Source organism: Triticum aestivum, chromosome 6A (assembly GCF_018294505.1).
Source record: "Triticum aestivum cultivar Chinese Spring chromosome 6A, IWGSC CS RefSeq v2.1, whole genome shotgun sequence".
NCBI classification, from domain to species: Eukaryota; Viridiplantae; Streptophyta; class Magnoliopsida; order Poales; family Poaceae; genus Triticum; species Triticum aestivum.
Window position 1 is genome coordinate 616,154,725 of NC_057809.1, and position 7,541 is coordinate 616,162,265.

The following is a 7,541-nucleotide window of genomic DNA, read 5'->3' on the forward strand; positions in this document are numbered from 1 at the left end:
CAATTCTATGATGACCCGGCTACACTATTATGACTATAGCCGATTCATGGGGGCTACACAGATGGATTTTATTTAAAGCCATGGTGATAAGTCCCGAATTATTCATGCGGATTAAACCGACCCTTGGGGGCTACAGGTGATATGAATATAATGGAGGAACATCTTCAAGTTCTTAGTTCTTGGATATCATATTTTCAGTTCTGGCTTGGATAGCTCAAGAAAATCAAGTACATAATCCGGTGTGAGCAACAATCATGACCCGGCATCATTTGTTTATAATCCGGAGATCTTGGCAATCATAAACCGGCAAGTCCTACATCTTCAAGCCGGCTGAAAATCAAGATGAGTATTTCAAAACCAATATTTTTGTCAAGCTGGAGTTTTGGAAGCCGATTCAAATGGATTGTTTCTTATAATACTTCTCTACAAGAGACCAATATCAGTAAATGGATTATGAAACTGGCTTATTAACCCGGATTTTCTAGAAGAAAGAAATGACAAGGATTTAAGGATGATCAAGAGCCGGTTTACAAGAATTCTTAACCCGGAGCACAATCTGTCAAATTTGTTCTGGTGTTTATTTTGCAGGATCAGTTTAACATGGATGAATCCAAATTAAACTAGGGGCTAATGTCGGGGATATACCCCGCGGTAAACCGGCCGGATGTATAACCCGGCTGAAGAATGGTGCTTCATTGGTGACCCGTCCGGAGCTTGGCGACTCATGGCTATCCTGCCCTGGATTGGCGTAACCCGGCGGGCGGGTCAGACGGATGACAAGGCCCAAGGCCTAGAAGGCCGGTTCATGTTATGGTGGGCCGGTTTAAGAGAAAAGGCATAAGGAATATTCCCCTACAAAGGAAGCAAGACTAGGACTCCACTTGTAATAGAGTAATTCTAATCCTAATAGGACTAGTCATGTAACCCGCCCCTTCAACATATATAAGGAGGGACAGGGCTCCCAAAAGAGGGACAAGCAAAGAAGAAGCAATCTCTAGGGCTAGACACAAAGAGCCGGTTTACCGGCGACTTCCTTATGATGATAATGAGACCTAGCCACCAACAGCATGTAGGGTTGTTACCGGATGATGTTTCCCGGGGCCCGAAGCTGTCTAAATCCTCGTCTTGTGTGTTGATCCGCCCTGCGTCTCTCATCACAATCAACCCCTCTCAAGCTATCACATAGATGCGTTGGCTTCACGACTAAGTCCTGGCACTAAGGACATCTGCCGTGACAATTCCACGACACCCTCCGTTTCTAAATATAACTTTTTTTGGACATTTCAAATGGACTACAACATACAGATGTATGTAGACATATTTTAGAGTGTAGATTTACTCATTTTGCTCTATATGTAGTCACTTGTTGGAATCTCTAGAAAGACTTGTATTTGGGAACGGAGGGAGTAGTACTATCCCGTCCAGAAATAAATGCCACTTGAACCGATATACCTAGCAGCGTTTGAGTGTCATTTATTTCCGGACAGAGGGAGTAGTACTCCCTCCGTTTCTAAATATATGTCCTTTTAGAAATTTCAGTATAGATTACATAGGAAATAAAATGAGTGAATCTATACTTTACATCCGTATGTAATCCATATTAAAATCTCTATAAAAGACATATGTGTGGGAACGGAGGGAGTATAACGTAAGGGTGAATCAAAATCAATTCTGATATCAATATAAGTATCCCAAACCCAGGGCTCAGTTTCTCAAGGAGTCTGTAATTCTGTTAGTCTTCATAACATGTGCACCAATGCTAGCAGCCATTTCAAAATGAGTCCCGCTTCGGTACAACCCCCCTCCAAAACGTATAAAGGACAATATAGTCTTTTCACGCATCGTATCCTTTTTCATAAGCAGGTTCGGTTGCATGCCGTATGTATGAGGAGCCCATTTATGTGCTAACACCCACAGGTTGGCCCATTAATATTTTTTTTAATATTCAAAACAGATGCGGGTAGTGTGATTCGAACTCATTACCACATTGTATTCATACAGTGCACTAACCAAGTGGTAGAGCTGACGCTGGCGTACAGACTAGAACTTTTCTTATTCTTATGCTATAAACAACTCGTGAACAACCTATGTACCCATGCGTTCTACAAATGTTTCTCGGCCGCAGCTGTGCCCTCAGACGTGACGTAAACAAGAAAGGCAACACCTTGTTTAAATTTTTTTTCCGGTTTTGTCTAGCCATTTTTCTACTGTTTTTTTCTCGATCTTCTTCTCTTTTTTCATTTTCTTTTCCTTTCTAAAATTCACGAAATTTTTGTAAAATCCAGAAATTTTCATAAATTCATGAACTGTGTTTTAAGTCCGTGTCTAATTTCTTAAACTTGTGAACTTTTTCTGAAATCACTGATTTTTTGCAAATACATGAACGATTTTCAGATCCACGAACCTGTCTCAATTTTTACAAACTTTTTCTAAAACCCATGATTTTTTTTCCAAAAACTCGTGCGAACAATCTATGTCCGAGCGAGAGGAAAGATGAACGAGAAGGAAATAGCCATCATAAGCATCGGTCTTCAATGTACTCTTTGTTTAGGATATGGACTGCTACCATGAATATTCACTAGTTTCGAACTAGGAAGGTTCATACAAACAGTTCGTATTCTTCAAAATGAGAGCATTGATGACTGTTGTATTGTTTTAAAATTAACTTTTTTTGGTTCTTGTATTATTTGTCCTGTGACACATTTTTTGTCACGTAGCATTTTTTCACATCCATCAAGTGGATCCATTTATTTCCCGTAGTATTCTATCATCATGGCAAGCATCCATGCCAAGTTTTATTATGTTTTGTTATTCTATGTATTTTCTAGGGTTTTCTCAGTGGAAAGTCCCTAAAATACTTACCGCACGTGACGCAACGTATGTTTACTGTCCGAATTCATTCAATTTTTGCGTGGAGTACTAGGGTGACCATATTTATTCATATTTATCGCAATGTTACAAAATGTGCAGCATATTTATTTATTTATTCATATTTTTCAAAAAGTTTGAAAATATCAAAAAATGGTCGCATTTTTAGAAAAAAATCAGATTTTTAAAATTGTTTGTATTTCCAAATATTATTCTGAATTTTAAAAAAATCTTGGTTTTCAAATTTATTCAGAGTTTAAACTCTGTTCTACTTTTCGGAAAAATTGTATGCATGTTAAAAAAATCAATTTTGAATTTATTTTGCGTTCAAAAAAGTCACGTTCAAAATTCTAAAAAATTGTTCAGCTATGTCGCTGTTAATAGTCTTAAGATACCGCGCTGCTCCTTTGTCATTATAGTTGGGTCAGTGGTTGGCTCATTTTCCTGAGAGTGCAAGGTCCTATGTTCAATACCTGATGCGTGCACATTTTTTTAGGATTTTCCAGTGTTTCAGATAGACCGACTTGCTGTTGGGCCGGCCCAGGCTACTGTTTTTTTTTGCAGGGAGCCCAGGCTACTGTTAGCCGCTGTTTATTTTCGCGAGCTGTCTCAAAAATAAACGTCGCTAACGTATTTTTAAAAAAAGACCATCACACCCTTTATTGTAAAGGGGTATGAAGAAATCTCCTCCGTTGATGTGTTTAAGGGGGGTTGTACCGAAGCGGAAGTGTTTCAAAATACACACAAACACTTAAACTTTTCCAGTTTTTAGTAAATTTACTACAAGTGACAAAAATGGTTGATCGAACAACGGTAAATAGGGATTTTGGATTGCTCGTTGCAAAATAAAAATCAATGACCTCTTCGTACATTGCTTATCATAGGAGTAGTAGAGTAGAGAAAACACAAACAAAATTCAAAATGATTGAAAAGTTTTTGCAGCTTTTTTTGGGGGAGTGGGGTGGTGTTCGACTTTGGACATTCGATCTTTAGAAAACAATGCTCCTTGTGTGCTATTTTCTGTACGTCTCGGCGCTACTGTTTCATTGGAAGCTGAACATTTTTTATGAAGGCCCAGCTGTACATGTACTCAGAATCAATGCCCTCGGTATCCTCGATCCAAAGAAAAATACTTAAAACATGGGTACACTATTGCAACACATAGACCAATTAAGAACCTTTAACTGCCGTTTGCAGAGAAACAAGAGTTCTTTTTTTCTTCTGTAAAAAGAAACAAAGTCCTTAATTTTCTGTGAATGTTGTTAGTATTTCTGTTTTAACAACTATTTCTAATTATTTTTTTGCACATACACAAACTTTCTAACTCCAAGCATGCATACGTCGAATAAAACCAGGTATCTCATTGTGATCGATGATGTATGGAGCCTACCAGCCTGGGAAGCTATCTGGAACATATTTCCAAAGAGTAATTGCGGCAGCAGAATCACTGTGACAACTCGGATAAAGGAAGTGGCTGTGGCAGCTAGTGCCGACTTTGTCCATCACATGGAGCCCCTAGAAAGAGAAGCATCTGAGAAACTATTTGTCAAAAGAGTGTTTAGCTCCACAAAGCTGGGCGATTGCCCCACAGAACTTAAAGAAACCATGGATATAATTTTGAAAAAATGTGGTGGGTTGCCGTTGGCCATCGTTAGCATCGCCAGCCTTCTGCCAAGCTCTACGTCAGCTGAGAGCATAGATATGTGGAAACAAGTTTCTAGATCAATTGGTTCTCATATGGAAAGCAACCGTACCCTCGAGGGGATGAGGCAGTTGATTAAACTCAGCTATGACTACCTACCTCATTATTTGAAGGCTTGCATGATGTATGTGAGCATTTTCCCGGAGGATTATATGATTGCCAAGGATAGACTGCTATAGAGATGGATTGCTGAAGGTCTGGTCACTGAGAAACGGGGCTTGACTTTGTTGGAGGTTGCAGAAGAATACTTCAACGAGTTGATAAGTAGGAATATGATTCAACTAGACAAGTTTGTGTACCAGTTAAAAGATTCTAGAGAAGTGGAGGTACAGGGGTGCCGGGTGCACGACATGATCCTTGAGGTCATGGTGTCCAAATCCCATGAGTCTAACTTTGTTAGCTTGGTAGGGTGTGAATTTGAAGGGAAGACAGATGGACATGGCAAGGTCCGCCGCCTCTCCATCCATGATAACAACCATGACGAGCATCATCATTCAAGGCATGGTGTTGAAGCGATGAAGCTACGGCAGTCCGGTCATTGACCACATTTCAACGTGTTGGCCTTGCCAAGCTGCTGGATCGCCTAGGTGAGTTCAAATTGCTGAGGGTACTTGACCTGGAAGATTGCACATCCATGAGAAACAAACACATGAGAGATGTCTGCCATCTGTATCTTCTCAGGTTCTTGAGCTTGAGGGGTACAGGAGTCAAAATAATGCCTCGCAAAGTTGGCAATCTAGAGCACTTGGGGACTCTTGATGTACAACACTCTCATCAAGAAGTTACCACGGACTGTGATAAAGTTAAGCAAACTAGAGCGCCTATGGGCCAATAATTGGAATCTGCCTCGAGGGATCTCGAAGATGAAAGCATTGCGCGAGGTGGACACAGGAGTCCTTGATGTTCCATCGGTTGCTCAAGAGATTGGTAAGCTGACGCAGTTGCAGTTGCTCAGTATTATAATCCATGCGGAAGTCAGTGATGGGTGTTTGACAAACCTTGCCTCCTCCCTGAGCAAGACAAGCAGTCTCCTATTGCTAAATCTGAAATTCGAGGGGAGTGTGAGCCGTTTGAAGTTTCTCGATGCCGTCTCCACGCCGCCGCCATTTCTCCAATGCCTTGGTGTGTTTGGCCGAGACATTAGCCAATTGCCCGACTGGATCTCATCACTCACACACCTCACAAGGATTGAAGTGGGAAAGACAAAAGAACTTGATGGGGACAAGTTACTTGATGTCTTGTGTAAGGTGCCCAAACTGGCGAATGTCCGTCTAAAAGACATTGAGTGCAAAGACGGAGGAGAACTGGTTGCACGCCCCGAACACAAGTTCCTGGTGCTGAGGATCCTGAAGGTGATCGGATGTTCGAGCAAGCTCACTTTCGAGAAAAGATCAATGCCAATGCTGGAGACGCTCGTGTTACTTTTTTTGACAAGAAGATGAGCATTGTTGGCCTCGAGAACTTGGACAACCTTAAAGAGGCCAGGCTCAGTGGTATTAAAGACCACCCGGAAATGGAACGTGCGGTGAAGCAGCTCAAGACTCACCCCAACTCCAATCAGATCAAAGTTGTAGTGGAGTGGTGGCTCTGAGGTGAGCATCTTAGGGGGCTGCTGCTCCTGTTCGTTTTCTATGGCCTTAATCGGAGTGTCACTAGCAAAAAAAGAAAAAAAACTATGTGTGTGTGTGTGTGTGTGTGTGTGTCACTAGCTAAATTATGTTCAGAGTTCAGACTCGACCGAGCATTTATTTGTACTGTGGTTTTTCATGTGTGTGAACTGGACCACTGGAGTGCCAAATAAAGCAGCTTGTATGTGTAACGTGAGCATAATTCTGCAAACTATCTCATCTTTTTTGTTGTTACCTGTGAAGAAGACGGGCTCCTAAGTGAGCTGTTGGTTTGGCCCAGACTATGCCTTTTGTGGATGACATATGCTGCCTAAGTTGTACTCCCTCCATTCCTAAATATTTGTCTTTCTAAACATCTTAAGTGGACTACAACATACAGATGTATATAGACATATTTTAGAGTATAGATTCACTCGTTTTACTTCGTACGTAGTCATTTGTTGAAATTTCTATAAATACATATATTTGGGAACGAAGGGAGTAGCTGGTAATGTGAGCGCTGACTCTCTCAGCTCCTTTTTCTCACGGCTGCATGCTTCACATAGCCAACTCAAGAACAATGGAGTAACATGTATTTGACTATCTCAGCTCCTTTCTTTACCACACCTAAGTACAACGCACGCACGCACACTTGCCCACTAACACAACCAACAAACTTGCACATGCACGCACTTACCAAGGCCACTAACACACGCACACATCCAGCTAACAAGAATTGACCACATCTACTATACTACAGACCTCTTCACAAGGCCACACGGAACTCCTGTCCATCAGCTCCAACTTATGCAGGTCGTTGGCTTCAGAGCTTCATGCATCACCGTCTCACACGGCAAGCTAGCTTCACGCCACAGCTTGGACTTTCTCCATGCATGCTCTCAGAACTATAAAAGCAAGACGAGAAAAGAAAAATGAGAAGCAGGAACATCATCTTGCCAAGAGACTGCTTGACCTGCACTGGGGCGGCAAACGTCCCACTAACATATAGAATAACCATATACTCCATATAGAATAACCATATGCTCGACAAGTATAACACAAATCAATAAAAACTACTCCATCCGATCCATAATAAGTGTCGCAGTTTAGAACTAAGGTCGAATTAATCTAATTTCAAACTTGCGACACTTATTTTGGATCGGAGGGACTACTACATATGCAGCGACTAGTGAAAAATCTCAGGACAAGTGTGTGTGCGGCTGCTATGAAAGGATGTCTTCATTGAAATGTTCATTGCAGATACTAGCCCCACCGAGACCTCTGCCGCCGCCGGCCGAAGCAGCAGAGGAGGTGGAGGCCGACGTGGTGGCGACGCCCCCTCTGCCGGCGGTTGCGGCGGACGC

At 41.7% G+C, this 7,541-nt stretch overlaps 1 pseudogene; it reads left to right on the forward strand.

Moving 5' to 3' along the window:
* The first annotated feature begins 4,200 nt into the window (after positions 1–4,200).
* On the forward strand, positions 4,201–6,161 carry LOC123129838 (disease resistance protein Pik-2-like; annotated as a pseudogene).
* Positions 6,162–7,541: the final 1,380 nt, after the last annotated feature.